At 36.5% G+C, this 17,500-nt stretch overlaps 1 protein-coding gene across 6 annotated transcripts in view; it reads left to right on the forward strand.

Annotated features, from left to right (window-relative positions):
- The first annotated feature begins 413 nt into the window (after positions 1–413).
- LOC135195578 (uncharacterized) overlaps positions 414–17,500 on the forward strand; it is a 415,413-nt gene continuing 398,326 nt past the window's right edge. For 2 of the 6 annotated variants that reach the window (XM_064221883.1, XM_064221878.1), the window contains exon 1: positions 419–539. The gene's annotated coding sequence lies outside the window, so the exon portion shown is untranslated. Of the gene's footprint in view, positions 544–17,500 lie in introns of all 6 variants that reach the window. The other 4 variants (XM_064221880.1, XM_064221882.1, XM_064221879.1 and 1 more) reach the window with 3 other exon arrangements.

The following is a 17,500-nucleotide window of genomic DNA, read 5'->3' on the forward strand; positions in this document are numbered from 1 at the left end:
CAGTTTACAGAACTTTAAATAGTAAGATTACGTCACCAGACTCTGGAGTGGAAACGGGAACAAAACTCTCGTTTTAATTTTGACGGCGGCCAGCAGCGAGCAAGCCGAAGCCCTTAAAAATTCATGGGCTTATCTCGTGTTTAAACTGGGGCCGCATTTGCAAAGCAGCACCTTTCCATACCCTGGAAATCAAGTGTTTATATTGTATATATTCCATCTCTTGGCTTCTAACTCCGTTTTCTTTAAGCGCGCGCGTGTGTGTGTTTTCGGGTTGGGTTAGAGGGCGGGGTGTCCCTTCACCCCTTTCCCCGGGGTGGGGATTGGCGGGAGTAGGGAGGAAGGGGATGGATGTTGGTTGGAGGGGGGAGGGGAAGTGTAGGGCAAGCCCAAAGGAACGATGTCATCACTGGCGTTAGGAGGGACCACCACCAGTGTTGCCACGGCGGTAGTTGGAAGTGGGTGTGTGAAGGTTTTCTCTCTGTCGTTAAGTGCAACGCCTGGCCCAGCGAACTACTCTTATCTCTGCATGTCACTTGTTTGTAGGTAAACTTATTTGGATTGTTTGCATAGACTGGTGGTTTTGTTTGCATTACACAGTCACTTCTGTTAGATTACGTTCTCATTTGACTAAATTAATATTAAGAGCAATGATGTCCTGAAGACTTATTTTATCACGAAAATAGCCCCTACCCTCGCCCGATGTTTATCAATATCGCTCAAGGAATTCCACAATATTGACGACCTGTTTGAACCGACAGTTAGGGTATCGAAATTAAATTCTAAACGACCGGTGGTATTTTAATTACGTACTTTATATCATGAACTGCATTAATAATTGATGATCGCTGACAAAACAGGTTAAAGAAAAAAAGAATACCCAATTAGTCCCGAATGTCACGATGAGCACTGAGCGTTTTAATTAATGCTGTTTTGATGGGTCGCAGGATGGAACAAAATATTTATGGGTATCGTGAGCCCTCTCTCTCTCTCTCTCTCTCTCTCTCTCTCTCTCTATCTTCTCTCTCCTCGGCTCTCTTAGGTAATTTAATTTAATAGACATAAAACCTCATGGGATGGGGTTTCTTTTTGTGCTTTTTTTTCTAAGCTGATTCACGGTTTACGCTGTTGAGAAGTATATAGGACTAAGGTTTAGTAAGCAGTTTGTGCGTTACTTATGTAGTGAGACCAAATGTGTTTTTATTTATTTGTTTATTTGTGTGGAAGCTGGACTTGGGATGCATTACGGATGGTTAGTTGTGACAGGTGCAGTTAGATTGCAAATATTTCATTGCAAGAGGAGAACGGTGGACGTTATTGAAACTGAACAAAGAGTTAGAACGGTTGAATTGGTGAGATACGTAGACATAACGACGATGTGGTACTAGCGTTTTGAGGTGGTTTAGTCACATTGTGCGATTAGAGGACGAGTGATTGAAAATGTGTATAATTTGTAAGTTATAAAAGAAAAGGGAGTTCTGGGAAGCACTGATCAGAAAATGCTGAAGAGGTGTTGGATAGCAAGAGTCTTGAATCATATCCAGGAGGCGAGAGAGTGCTCATATGATCGAGTTGACGGGCCAAGTGATTTTTAGGGCGGGGCTTATCGCGCCGATAATAAGTATATTGTGATTGGCTGTGGTGGCTGATTTTGTGGATAGTTATTTATTTTTTGAGGGAGAAATTTAAGTAGGAACTTAACCGTGACTTTGTCGTATGCTTCTGTGGAGCAGTGTCCTATTCAGTTATGCATACATACATATACACAAATATATTTATATATATGTAATACTTACATACATGCATACATATATATATATATATATATATATATATATAATACATACATACATACATATACACATACACATATACATACGTACATATATATATATATATATATATATATATATATATATATATATATAGAGAGAGAGAGAGAGAAGAGAGGAGAGAGAGAGAGAGAGATTTTTATGGCGCAAGTATGTGGCAGTCCTACTGCCCACCTTAAACAATATGCAATCAACTAATTGGGGCGCATTGTGAGTATTGCAGCACATGGCTCGCGTTTGCCAGGGGCAATCGTTCATGGTCCACGATTTCACCCAGATGTGAATGGGTACTACTTGTTTCTTTCTGGGGGCAGGTCAAGGTAATAAAGGGTGCTGGGCCAGCAGCCACACCTCTTGAAAGAGTTGCTGAAAATTCGGAAGCTTTGCTCATCTTGTATCAAACCTTATGATGGAGGAATTAATTCATAGATTAAAATGTTTTATATATATTATATATATGTGTGTGTGTGTGTGTGCGTGTTTGTGCGCGCGCGCGCATATTTACTTGCCTGTAGAGGGAGACAGTTGTTCTCTGGCATATAAGCATTAAAGTTCTACCTTTTGGAGTTTTTATAGGCTCATTTCGATATATATATATATGCGTACATAACATACATACATACATACATACATAACATACATACTTACATCTTTTACGACTTGTGTGGGTCAACTGGTAACGCCCTGGCCTTTCATTTGACAGACCGGGGTCAATCCCGATGTGAGTCAGAAAGTTGTTTCTGTGAAATGCGTGCTAATGAATTGTTTAGTTCCCTATATAATGTATATATTATGTATACATATATACATATATATTATATTATATATATATACTATATATATATACTAAATGTGAGAGAATATATATATATATATATATATATATATATATATATATATATATATATATATATATATATATATATATATATATAGATAGAGAGATAGATATATATGTATGAAAAACATACTGATATATAATATGTACCCAATGCACGGGTGTCTTTATGGACTGTTTTATGTAATTCCGCCCTTAATTGTGCGTTGTTAAACCGGAAGTTATTGCGTTGCCAAACATTTCCATTAAAACCGACGGTGAAAAAAAGAGAGCGAAAATTACCGGTAGCGTGATTGCAGTTTCAAGATTTCATTTTGTTTATTGTGACACCAAACTTGTTTTTGCGAGTTAATAACCATAAAGGAAATTAGCCTGGCTCCCGAACGCGATAATATTTCTGGCATTGACGTTTATAGTTGATTTTTTTCCGCCCCTGTAATTATACTTAAACTGACGCGTTACAATAACCTCTACTAGTTTCACGAGTCTTATTACGTGACGGTATTTGAAAGCGTCGTTCGGAGGTTGTTACTAAATGTTCTGCCTGGCTGGAGTTTGTCTTTGTACTTGTTTCAGAAGTGAGGGGATGTACGTGTCTGTAACTTTGCATATTCTACTCTGGACCAATCTTGTTTTTGTGCGTGTGTACATATATATGTGCGTGTGTCTGTATAGTATATATATATATATTATATATATATTAATAATATATATACATATATATATATATATATATATATATATATATATATATCCCCCAAATATATATATATATATATATATATATCCCATAATATGATATAGTACTATTATATATGATATATATATATATATAGATATATATAGATAGAGAAATAGATATATTAGATACATATTATATATAGATATATATATCTATATATCTCCAAAGTAGTGATATATATAATTATATATATATATATATATATATATATATATATATTTACTATGTAATACTTATTATATATGATTTATTCCAGTCATACACTCCTGACCTCTTTTGTATTCACAGATATCAAGCCACAAATATCTTTTAATATCGAATTTACCTTACTCTATGTGGGAATAACGAGGACAAGCTTAATACATTTTTTGTTTCAAGTTATTCCTAAAGTATAGAGAATCCCGTGTTAAACGATAGTTGGGACTAATATATATTTAAAACATTAATGTGGTTTAAAGCGCCTCAGTGGCGTGGTTGGTATGGTATTTGCATGCCACCTCGGTGGCCCGGAGTTCGATTCTCGGGCATTCCATTGAGGGATCAGAGATGTGTATTTCTGGTGATAGAAGTTCACACTCGACGTGGTTCGGAAGTCACGTAAAGCCGTTAGTCCCGTTGCTGAATAACCACTGGTTCCATGCAACGTAAAAACTCCATACAAACAAACAAACAACAACAACAATGTGGTTTATATCTTGCCCATTAAGGAACCACTGTCTCCTTTGAAGCTATGTGAAGAGGAGCGTTTTTCACATTTTATTTATTTTTCTTTTTTCTTTTACCATGCATGCCTTGTAGCAGCACTGATGTTTATCTGTGATAAATGCTGATGCTGTCTTGTTGCTATTCTAGAAGAAGAGGAAAAGAATCTTTAAGTAGATCTGCGTTTAGAGTCTGATGAGATCACTTAGTCACATTGACTTAATGCGAGGCTTATCTCGTCTCTTAAACGGTATGATTCTCCTTCAAACGAATTCTTAAGGCTTCGAATAAAAGAGGAAAATTGTCTTATTCATTTAGATATATTTGAGGTTTGCATCATCTCTGATTTTGATAAGTTGTTGCTGTGTTGCTTCTGTTGAAATGTGATTTAAGCAAGTTGCTAGATGATGTCGCTACATCTTTTCTTAATCATTTTTATCTATATTATTTATCTGATTTTGTTATGCATTAACCAACCATCTAATGTTAATAAATTGATTGTTCATTTTATTACATCGATATAAGAAAACTATCAGTAAGATATATTTGAAATTTGATTTTGAAATACTAGCAATTTCTTGGGTCGTTAATTGTATTATTAAAAATAATCAGTAGCCTATAATTTAATGTTTAAATTACCTGCAGTAGATTATGAAAGCTTCCTTATTTTATGCAAACGGAAAATTCCTTGCATTGCGTTAGCAAATTTCTATTGTTTTAATAAATCATTAATATGTAATTACTTTTCTCTTACCTTAATGAACGTCAGTTTATTTTTCTTGCTTGATCGCAATAGGAGAAAGCTCTGTCCACTCATGGATGCTCTATTGCCTCAAGATTTTAGTGAATGTTTAATGAGTCAATTAAAGCGTAGGGGATGTGTGGGACTGGGATTAAAGTAATGGATTTTCTTGACGTCTTTTAAAGGTACTTCTTATGCATTAACGCCTTACGATTATTTCTGTCAAAGGAGCACTCAGCTGCATCATTCTGAATGGTTTTGTTTCCCTTTGAAACCAGGTTGTCCTCAGTTTTTGTACATTTTATTGTATTATTTATAACGAACAAGCCCTCTCTTGTTATTAAGAAGGGCTTACAATTAGTTACCTTCTCGGTTGCATTAGATGAATTCTGTAATATCTTTAATTTATGTGATGAATTGTGTTACTTTTTATCTGTGTCCTGCAGTTTACAGCCAAATAATATTTCAGTCAGATTCTTGAAACCCATTAACTAGAGATCTAACCTAAGGATATAGATTGATTTGTTTATTTGTTTATGTAAGCTTCCATGGCAACGGTACCATAATGATTGATTGTTTCTACCACTGGAAAATAATAATGGGTCAGAGAGGCTTCAACCCACACTCATTCAAATCTTGTTCGTTGGGTGGAATTAGTAAAACGATTTCATCACTCATAAGGTCCTCGGTTAGGCACACTCCAAAGGGCAGTCAGTTGATTGGGCGTGGATTGGATATATTAATTAGTCAGCCTTTAGTTCACTGTATATAGTGATCTTGAGTTACATTCCCTTAACGTTCAAGGCGCTGGTTAGATTAAATGCGATATCAGGAAACTGTTCAGTTCAATAGAGCTTCGTTCATAGATCAGAGGGAAAGGAAGCCACAGATTTGTAGGTGATTTTGAGTAAATAAATGATTGTATTCAGGATTCTTGGATGATGTGGAATGAAGAGGCGCGAAAGCAAAGCATATAATGGGAAGTTAAATATTTAGATACTTGTAAAAATTAAGGATTCCTTAGGCACATTAAAAACAGCTCCGTTAAAGTACATATATAACAGTGATTAATCTTCAGAAGATAGTGGTTGACCAAGTGTTGGCTTTGGTCAGGACTTAAATTGATTGGAAGAATTTTATTTCTTTTCATTTTTCTGTAACTTCACAATATTACAGTGAAGGTGATTGAGACATAAATATTAATACAAAGAAATTAAATTGATTTACAGAGTATACAGATGAGAGTATTTACGAATTCAGTTGTAATAAAGTATAAAACATCTTTGTTTTGTCTGGCATGCCAACAACCATTCTGTCATCTCAATTTTGGAGTAAAACTGAAAAAGATTTTGCGAGGTTTTTTTTTTGAAAAAAGTATTTTGATAAAGGAAACTTTCAAGTTTACTCGGTGATATTCTGCAGGGGTTGAAAGGCTTTATGTCCGAGACCTTTATATGTTATAATACTATATACAAATATTATATGTATATAGATATGTATTGATATTACATTTACATATATGGTGATATAGATATGTATTTATATTACATTATATATGTGTGAGTATAACTGAATCACGAAAAATATGGAACGTGATGAATATATAAATAAAGACAATCCACGAAGGAGAGAGAAACGACGGAGTAGTAGTGCAAGGCCTTTCGACTTCGTGTCCTTTACCGTGCTAAGTAAAGGAGAAAAAGTCGCAGCAGTACTGCTTCATTCCTCTTTCCTTCGTGGATTTTTTCTTTATTTATATATTCATCACTTTCCCTATTTTCGTGATTTAGTTATACACATACAAACATATAATGTATATAGATATATACTTTACGTAGTGATATTCTTATATAGTATTATAACATATATAGGTCTCGAACATAAAACCTTTCAACTCCTAAAGAATATCACAGAGTAAACTTGAAAATTTCCTTTATCAAAATACTGTTTTCAAAAAAAAAACTCGAAATTTTTTTTCAGTTTTACTCCAAAAATGAGATGACAGAATTGTTGTGGTATACCAGACATAATTTAAAGATGCTTTATACTTTATTACCATTAAATTCAGAAATACTTTCATTTGCTTGCTTTACTTTGTAAATCAATTTAATTTCTGATTATATATATATATATATACATATATATATATATATGTATATATATAGTATTATATATATATTATATATTATATATATATATAGTATATATATATATATATATATATAACTCGGAAAGTATGATATGCTCTTATAACCATCCATGCTATGTCGTCTCTTGTGGCCATTGGAGCTTATACACGTACCTCGCCTAGGTACTCGCATAACGCGCTCTTATAATAAACAATGTTTATGGCAACTTGGCAAGTGTTTCTTCACTAGCTGTTGCGCGACTTGACGAATTTCGGACAACTTTTATGCCCCGGGAGGGACGACTCGGGCCCGGTTCCCCAAATGGAGACCCACGAAAAGTTTCCCCGTCTTTGGCGCAAAATTTCCCTTGACGTGCAGAGAGAGAGAGAAGAAAGCCTTTCAGCGATGTGGATGTTTTGATCTTTCCTGCTTTGAGAGAGAGAGAGAGAGAGAGAGAGGTACTCTTGTTTTTTATACCAAGCCTTTGCAGAGAGAGAGAGAGAGAGAGAGAGAGAGAGAGAGAGAGAGAGAGGAACTCTTGTTCTATATACCTAACCTTTGGAGAGAAAGAGAGAGAGAGAGAGGAACTATTGTTTTTTATATACCTAGCGTTTGGAGAGAGAGAGAGAGAGAGAGAGAGAGAGAGAGAGAGAGAAGAGGCAACTGTTGTTATATACGCTCGGCCTTTAGTTCTTGATCCCGTTGGGGGTTAGTGCCGTCAGTGCTCCTCATGCGGTGCAATGTAGGTATTACTGAAGGTTATTTGCAGCGTGCCTGCGGACCTAGCTGCACCGCCTTTCGTTCCTTTTACTGTACCTCCTTCCATATTGTCTTTTTTTCCATCTTCCTTTCCACCCTCTCCTAACACTTTTTTCTTAGTGCAACTGCTTTGAGGTTTTCCTCCTGTTACACCTTTCAAACCTTTTACTGTCAATTTCCGTTTCAGCGCTGAATGACCTCATAGGTCCCAGTGCCTGGCCTTTGGCCTAAATTCCATATTCAGTTTAGTCATTTAGTTCTTGAGAGAGAGAGAGAGAGAGAGAGAGATGGGGAAAGCAACTCTTGTGTTATGTACTCTGCTTTCAGTTCCTACGAGAGAGAGAGAGAGAGAGAGAGAGAGAGAGAGAGATTGTAATAAGGATGGTGATGTTTGTCCGGCCTTATGGGAAAGAACGTATTTTTTCCCCATGATTGGCTATCGGCTCTCTCTTATTAATCGGGGGAAAATAACGTAATTTTTTTCCCCGCCTGTGAGATATTTTTTCCCTCAATGAGATGTCAAAAATTGTCCCATTTCATTTTCAGAACCCCCATCTCATTACCATTTGGAAACCACACCATAATTTTGCGCGAGATTCTCTCTCTCTCTCTCTCTCTCTCTCTCTCTCTCTCTATCTCTTTTTTTTATAATATAATATTATATATATATATAATATTATTATATAAATTCAAAGACTGAGTGTATTAAGCAATACTTGCTTTCCTCTCTCTCCTCGTCTCTCTCCTCTCTCTATAAAAATATATATATATATAATTATATAATTATATATATATATATATATTTAATTAATATATATAAATTCAATATAATTGATTGTATTAATCAATTTGCTCCTCTCTCTCTTCTTTCCCTCTCTCTCTCTCCTCCCTCTCTCTCTTCTCTCTCTCTCTCTTCTCTCTCTGTGGAGGCAGATGCTGAGTGTTAATTAAGTGATGGTTGCTTTTCTCTCTCTCCCCCTCTTTCTCTCTCTGGAGGCAAATGCTGAGTGTATTAAGTGATGGTTTGCTCCTCTCTCTCTCTCTCTCTCTCTCTCTCAACTCTCTTTCTCTCTCTCCCCACACAAACACAGGAACTAAAGGCTGAGTATATAAAACAAGAGTTACTTTCGTTTTTTGTAGAAAAAATTCAGTGCTTGAATTTAGGCTATTTTGCTGGGGCTTATGTCTGAGCGCGTAGATTTTGGGATTTTGGTCCTCGTGAATTTCATAATTTTATCAGTTTTTTTTTGGCGGATGTTTGTCGAAAATTTTTTTCCTTCTTATAAAAGTAGTGTTTTAGTATATATTCGTGCTTCCCAATTCTTGCCATTTGTTTTGAGACTTTATATAAAATGATGTATATGAAATATACATATCATATATCATATATATATATATATATATATATATATATATATATATATATCTATATATATATATATATATATATATATATATATATATATATATAATATATATATATATATATATATATATATATATAAATTTACGCTTTAATGAGATACTTGGGCTTATTGCGTATTTACAAATCATTATCCGGCATCAGGAGTACGATTAGGAGAGTTCAGCCCTCTGTTAACCAACCCCCCTTACCATCCCTCCTCCTGCCCCCCCAGTCTCCCTTCCTCCTCCTCCTCCTCCTCCTCCTCCTCTTTTTCCTTATTTCTGCCTATCTTGTTTCCTATTTTAGTTTACTCACCAGTAAGAAATATTTATTAATTAATCATACCTTGCTTTTGCAGAATTATTGTGATATCTTGTCAATTAAGTTACAGGGATTTGTACCATAATTTCAAGTGCTTTTTTTAACATGCTCAAGTGCTATTCAAATTCTCCTACAACTTAAGAACTAATTCAGCTTACCCTGGAAAATACTGTTTCGTCTAACTGAAGACTTTACTCTACTTTAGCTTATTTAGGGCTGAGTGCTATTTTAGCCTTTTTAAGACTGGACGCGGCTTTACATTACCACTTAATGCTGTCGTTCATCGCTGGACGAGTGGGTTCCGTACACTCGACTTTCAATCTGGTAGCACGAGTTCGCTTCCAACGGCCGCCAGTGAGGAATCAGAACAATATATTTCTGGTGATTAGAATATCATTTCCCGATATATTGCGGTTCGGATCCTACAATAAACTGTAGGTTCCGTTGCTAAGAAACCAATTGGTTCCTTGCCACGTAAAAAAAAATTACTAATCCTTCCTAGCTACGTAAAATAAAAAAAAAATAGCTAATCCTTTGGGCCAGCCCTAGGAGAGCTGTTAATCAGCTCAGTAGTCTGGTTAAACTAAGAAATACTTAACTTAAGACTGATGTTTCCGTATTTGAAAACTTGGCATTTACTACAACTACCAGTAAACCGAGTTAATTTTTTTTCTATTAACTCTGCAAATTCAGTTAAGTAGATTACAAATTATTTAACTATATTGGCTAATATTTCCCTAAGGCTGTTTGACTAAGGCATACTTAACTTAAAACAGTGCTCTTCCATTATTTGAAATCTTGGCATTTGCTAAATCTACCAGTAAAACGAATTAGTTTTTTCCATATTAAAACTGCAAGCCCAGTTAAGTATATTATAAATGATCTAACTATTAGCTGCTATTTCCTTAAGGCTGTTTAAGAAAAGATCCTCATTTCGTCTTGCAATCATTGGGTCGTCAAACGTGATAATGCTTCATCTATTTTAATTTGCTGTTTGAAAGGAATCATAGTGTTTGTTTTTTGAATTTAGAGCCTATTATTTGAATACCTGTCCTATAAGATCTGATGAATTCAGTGTACTTTGTAAGCATCTCTGTTCCGGAAGGTGGTTGGTTATGAATTCGCTGGCTTTATGCCAGCACGGGCTCTTGCTCCTAGAGCAGCCCGTAAAGGCTCTGGAAGTGTCAGTTGAAGAGTTGGAGCGTCGTCTCATTCCATTAAGGAATTAAAGATTTTACTATTTGAAGTTATTACTTGAGGCGTGAGGTGCATTGTAGGCATTTCCTAAGACCTCTTTGCAGCGTCCCTTCGGCCCTTAGCTGCAACCCCCTTTCATGCCTTTGACTGTACCTCCGTTCATATTCTCTATAATCCATCTTACTTTCTAACCTCTCGTAACAGTTGTTTCATAGTGCGACTGTGATGTTTTCCTCCTGTTACACCTTTAAAACCTTCTGTACTGTCAGGTCCGTTTCAGCCTGAATGACCTCATGGGTCCCAGGGCTCGGCATTTGGTCTAAAATTTATATTCCTATTCCAGTTGGAGAAAATAGAGTCAGATGTGGAAGAACCCTTCCTGAACTAATAAACGCAGATAACACTCAGGGAATTCTTTTAGATGAGTATTGTAATTTGTCGACATGAACGAGAGGGAAGCATAGCAATCTTTAAATCGCACTTACTTTCAGTGTGTTGGGATGTTAGATGTTCAAGGTTGCGTGAACGATCCCAGCAAATGTCCAGCAATTCATACTGGCGCCGCTAAAACTAAATTATACATTTCTGGTCACGTAAAAAAAGAAAGAAAAAAAAAAAACAGACAATGCAGAGAAATTACAAGTCGGAAGGAAAATGACAAAAAAGATGAAAAAAAAAAAAAAAACCGTACCAAAAGAAGGAGTTGCATTTCACATGAATAAATAATACGTCTCCCAGCGATAAATTAGTACACTAGCGTTATTGATCTGTCCGATGTCTCGGGGTCGTCTGTTGGCCTCCAGGAAGGGTCATTCCGCTATCTTTCAGAACTGTAATCTCGTCCTTATTGGCTTTTGCATCGGCTGATTGGCTTTTTCCGTGGGCTCACCTTCGTTTATTTTTGCAATCGGTTGGTTTGCATAAATTGTACTTTTATTCTTTATATAAAACTTTTCAGGAATAATAATGTTATTAATGTTGATAGTCATTGTTATCATCATTTTCATGACATCTGTTCTAACACTGAAGTATGCTCTTCAAGTATTCAACGTTGCTTAAATAAATGAGAGATGATAATTTTAAATGTTCTGTTTTCTTGTTTGCTTTATAAGGATAATAATAATATGGATATTAATAGTCTAGTTATCATCATCTTCATGATATTTGTTCTAACACTGAAGTATGTTCTTCAAGTTTGTAACAGTTCGTAAATAAATGAGAGACGATAATTTTAAATGTTCTGTTGTCTTGTTTGCTTTATAAGGATAATAATAACATGAATATTAATAGTCATAGTTATCATCATCTTCATGATATCTGTTCTAACACTGAAGTATATTCTTCAAGTATGCAACAGCATATACTTGGTAGTTCATGTAGCATATATTACAAGAAACACGATCACCATCAGCTGGTATTGTTATATAGATCCTTCGAACATTGACTGAAGTTTCATTCAAATTTTTGATGAAGCAGTATTGATTGCAAGCACCATGCAGCCACCACCAACTGAAGTGTTTTGTAAATCCCGCAATCATTTACATAAATTCTTTCATATGCTTTTATGTAAATTCTTTTATATTTTTTATGATAGTGTAATGAACCCCACAAACATTTAAGGGCCTCAGTGGCGTGGTTGGTATGGTATTGGCGTCCCACCTCGGTGGTCGCGGGTTCGATTCTCGGCCATTCCATTGAGGAGTGAGAGATGTGTATTTCTGGTGATAGAAGTTCACTCTTGACGTGGTTCGGAAGTCACGTAAAGCAGTTGGTCCCGTTGCTGAATAACCACTGGTTCCATGCAACGTAAAAGCACCATACAAACCAAAACCACAGACATTTATACTAAACTTCAGACAGCGGCTGTCTGGCGTGAGATTTGAGCCATCTGTTATAGCCTGATAACGCTATAGATTTAATGTTAGACTTCACATTAGACTTTTGCCCCCTCTGATCCAATCTCAGGTGAGGCACAAGTCCAGCAACTTTCGGCGCCTTACCTTTTATCCACTTGTTTGAATTCTGAAGGGGTACATGTGCCAGTATAAAGTGCGCCGGCACTTATTAAATGAAAATAGTGCACTCTCTTCACTGCTGAAGCGGTGATCAATGTGCGCCGGCAGACTATTGAATTTCACTTTGCACTTGAGCCAGTTATGCTAACAGGTTGTAGCTCGAGATTGCTTCTTTAGCCGCTCGCCAAGTGTTTGTCATTTATTTATGCTAAATTTTCTTTCCGTAAATTTCCTTATTATGAATTTCCTTTCTACCTTACTGCGGAAATATAACGGAAGGCTTAATAACATTATTAGTACTGCCTAATAGTGGTTAATTATACCTTAGTTTTACCAGACCACTGATCTGATTAACAGCTCTCCTAGGGCTGGCCCGAAGGATTGGATATTTTTACGTCACCTAGCAACGGGACCTACAGCTTAAATTCTATCACCAGAAATAAATTCCTCCGATTCCGTGTTGGCCGAGCCGAGAATCGAACTTCGGACCACCTGATTGATAGCCGAGCGCGAAAACCGCTCGTCCAACGAGGAACTGCCTAGTAGTGGGGTAGCGGCGTTAGTGCACCTCTTGTAATGTACTGTAGGCATTACGGAAGGTGGTTGTTAAGTGTTCCTTCGGTCCCCAACTGTTCTCACTTTTTAATTAACCTTATTCTGTTCTTTACCGCTGTTCCCACTTCCTTTCTTTCATCTTGTTCTCTCTTTTTTCACTTTAGGCGCCAAATGACTGAAGGTGCCGTGCAGACAAATTTTTATAAATCAGTCGATTAATAATAATAATAATAATAATAATAATAATAATAATAATAATCATGAATTAATCAATATAATAGTTATATTATTATTAGAATTATTTATTATCGACATCAATGGCTAAAGCTGTACAGTGCATTGACCTAATAGCCAAATTTCTTAAATTTATCAATCAGTCGATAATAATAATAATAATAATAATAATAATAGTGATAATATAATAATGATACTATATATATAGTAAAAAATAATTATAAAACGACATCAAGGGTAATTTATATCACGAATTGAAACTGCTCATGATTTAGTGAGCTCAAATCGTTTATCTTATTTGTCGGTTCCTTTAGATATTTCAGCGATGTCATTCTGTATAAAATATCATTATGAGACCCAATTTTGTCGGGGGGGGGGGGGGGGGGGGGGGGGGGGGGGTGGGGGGGGGGGGGGGGGGGGGGGGGGGGGGGGGGGGTGGGGGGGATTACGCCATCCGTTTATGGTCTCAATTCCCATCCCCGAAACTTTCGGCGAATCACTTTCTCGACGCCATTTGGTGTTGATGTAACTTTTTTTTTTTTCTTTCCCCAGATTACATTTCGTGTCATTTTTTCGCCGTCCCGGATATTTGAAAGTCTGCGATGATCTTTCGCAAGCTATTTCCCGTCGGGAATCTCAAATTACTTTCTGGCCCGGGGCGAATCTTTCCCTCCGAATTTGCAAAGGTTCCATTCTGGCCAGAACTTGCTTGCGGGTATGGAATAATTAACTTTTTTTTTGTTTATTTGTGCAGACTGAATTTTTTGCGCGTGTTTGTTTGTTTGTTTGTTTTTTTCTTTCAGGGAACGGAGTCTTGTGTTAACTTTTGTTGCATAGAACGTGGTGGTTTGTTAGTGCTTTGTTTAGCTGTATTTCTTCTTGGAGATTTTTTACTTTTTATTTTCATTTTTTTTAGAAAATATGATTTCGTGATTTTCTTTCATTTTCTGAAATTAATTTATAAGTTTTTTGTCGTAAAGTCTCGCTCTATATTGAATTTTTTTTAGAGCATAAAGGTATATATATATATATATATATATAATATATATATAGAATATATATATATACTGTATATATATATATATATATTGTATATATATATATATATATATATATATATATATATATACACACACACACATATATATATATATATATATATATATATATATATATATATATATATATATATACACACCCACACAAACAAACACACACCAAACACACACACACACACATATATATATATATATATTATATGATATATATTATATATATTATATATATTGGGTATATATATATATATATGCACACACACACACACACACACACACACACACACACACACACACATTTATATATTTTAAACTATATATATATATATATATATATATATATATATATATATATATATATATATATATACGCAGTTAACTTCTTGTGGATTCAAGCTGTCGACTTTGAAGCTGTGGCGCCAGGTCAAATGGCAAAACAAATCAATGAGCACACAACCCTACCGTGATTTTCCCAACCCAAAATACTTCCAAAAGTGTTTCGAAATGTGTGAGAAGTATGCAAACCATTTGGAAATATCTTCGTTTTTATCGGAAGACAGTGGAATTTATTTATTAAATTGTGACCACAAAAGCTTTCTTTTCAGTGGCACAGTTTTTTGTTTTTGTTTTTGTTTTGTTTTTTTTTGGTGTTTTTTTTTATGAATGTCAGTAATTTCTCTTAAAAGTATTGGCTGTTCCCCACGGCTTTTATGTCCGAGGCTGTGTATAAAAAAAAACAAAAAAAAAAAACCCGTTTCCCTCATCTTTTGGGAAAACGTTAATCGACCGTTTGATAAGTTAGCTCCACTGAAATAGATTCCCAGGTGGCTTTGTTTATATAAAAGATATAAAAACAAAGATAAAACAATGAAAGAATGACAAATACTGAAACATAAAGAAGTAAATACAACAGAGTAAAGAGAACGCAAAGGAAAACCAGGCAAAACAAAGGCAAAGGCCGCAAACAATGGTCAAGAAAAACGCTGACAGAGCAAAGAAAAACAACCAAACGGGCAAAGAAGAGCAACAACAAAAACAACAACAACAACAGCAACAAAGGGACACACGCTAACGATGCCTCTACAAAACAATAGGTCTGGAATCCCCCTTGACAAAACCAATGACCGGTAGACCAAATATTCTTCCTCATAAAAGCAAAACAAAGGAAGACCAACGAAAAGGAGGAGGAGGAGGAGGGGAGAAGGAGGAGGAGGAGGAAGGAGGAGGAGGAGGATGGAGTGTAGGAAGAGGGAAGAAAGGATAAGGAGGAAAGGGGAGGATGAAGGAAAAAGGATGGTTAGGGGAGGTTGGGGAGAAGGAGGAAAAGCAGAAGGATGAGGAGGAGGAGGAGGTGTAGGGAAGAGAAGAAGGATAAGGAGGAGGAGGAGGAGGTTGGGGAGAAGGAGGAAAAGCAGAAGGATGAGGAGGAGGAGGAGGTGTAGGGAAGAGAAGAAGGATAAGGAGGAGGAGGAGGAGGAGAGGTTGGGGGGAGGAGGAGGAAAAGAGGGGAGGGAAAAGCAAAGAAGGAAAGGAAGGAAGGATGAGGAGGAGGTGGTGTGGGGAGAAGAAGAAGAAGAAGCCGAAGAGGGAGGAGGAGGAGGAGCAGGAGGAGGTGTGGGGAGAAGAAGAACATAAGAAGGAGGAAGAGGAGGTGGGGGAGGAGGAGGAGAAGAAGAAAGAAGAGAAGCAGATGAAGGAGGAGGTGTGGGGAGAAGAAAAGAAGAAGAATCAGAATCAGAATCAGTGAGTGACAGTTACAAAGCGAAAAACTTTTACCAGTGTTTCCTCTCTCTCTCTCTCTCTCTCTCTCTCTCTCTCTCTCTCTCTCTCTCTCTCTCTCTCTTTAATTCCCCTAGGGGGTTTACAGTGAGACTTCAGTTGCCAATTTCTGTACCCGAAACCGATGCGTCTTTGACTCCTGTAACAGTCACATGTTTTTCTTTCGCATTTTTTTCTTTCAGAAATAGAACGGGATGTTTGGTATTGAAGCTTTCATTGTTTTCATGGCTCGTATTCAAAATGTTTACTCTTTAGTTTTCTGTAAAAGAGATCTATTGAGATGGCTGTTTGTCTGTCCGTCCGCACTTTTTCTGTCCGCCCTCAGATCTTAAAAACTACTGTGGCTAGAGGGCTGTAAATTGGTATGTTGACCATCCACCCTCCAATCATCAAACCTACCAAATTGCAGCTCTCTAGCCTCAGTAGTTTTTATTTTATTTAAGGTTAAAGTTAGCCATGATCGTGCGTCTAACAACAGAGGCCACCTCTGGGCTGTGGCTGAAAGTACCACATGAGCCGCGGTTGAGAGTTTCGTATAGCATAACACGCTTACAGAAAACTCTGTTTCTTCGACGCATTTTTTTAAACAGTTTTTAATAATTTTTCGCCATGTTTAACTATTATTACTCACAATCACAATAAGCTAACTCAAATTAAAATGATGATATGTTTCCAGTAAAATTGTTGGGTCATTTCAACATTTATCATTCGGCCCGTCAGTTTACCTCACGCGCGGTGCACTGTAGGCATTACTTAAGGCTCTGCAGCGTCCCTTCGGCCCCTAGATGTCACCCCCTTCATTCCTATTACTGTACCTCCGTCCATATTTTTTTTCTTCCATCTTACTTTCCACCCTCTTCTAACGATTGTTCCTGAGTGGAACTGCTTTGAGGTTTTCCTCTTGTTAGACTTCTAAAACATTTCACTCTCAATTTTCCTCTTGGCGCTGAATGACTTCATAGGTCTCAGGGCTTGGCCTTTGTCCTAAATTGTATATTCTAATCTTTTCTTTATCCTTCAGCTTTCAAGGAATGGGTGAACCCATTTTATTATTATTGTTATTATCTTACTATAATGGGCGTTATGTCTGTCCGTCCGTCTGTCATTCAGTCAGGCCAAACGGCTCGTCCGATGGGCATGAATCTTGGGAGGGTTATAGTGGTGACCCCTAAGATGGTTTATAATGGGGTTTCATTCT

The sequence above is a fragment of the Macrobrachium nipponense genome, chromosome 16 (genome assembly GCF_015104395.2).
Source record: "Macrobrachium nipponense isolate FS-2020 chromosome 16, ASM1510439v2, whole genome shotgun sequence".
Lineage (NCBI taxonomy): Eukaryota > Metazoa > Arthropoda > Malacostraca > Decapoda > Palaemonidae > Macrobrachium > Macrobrachium nipponense.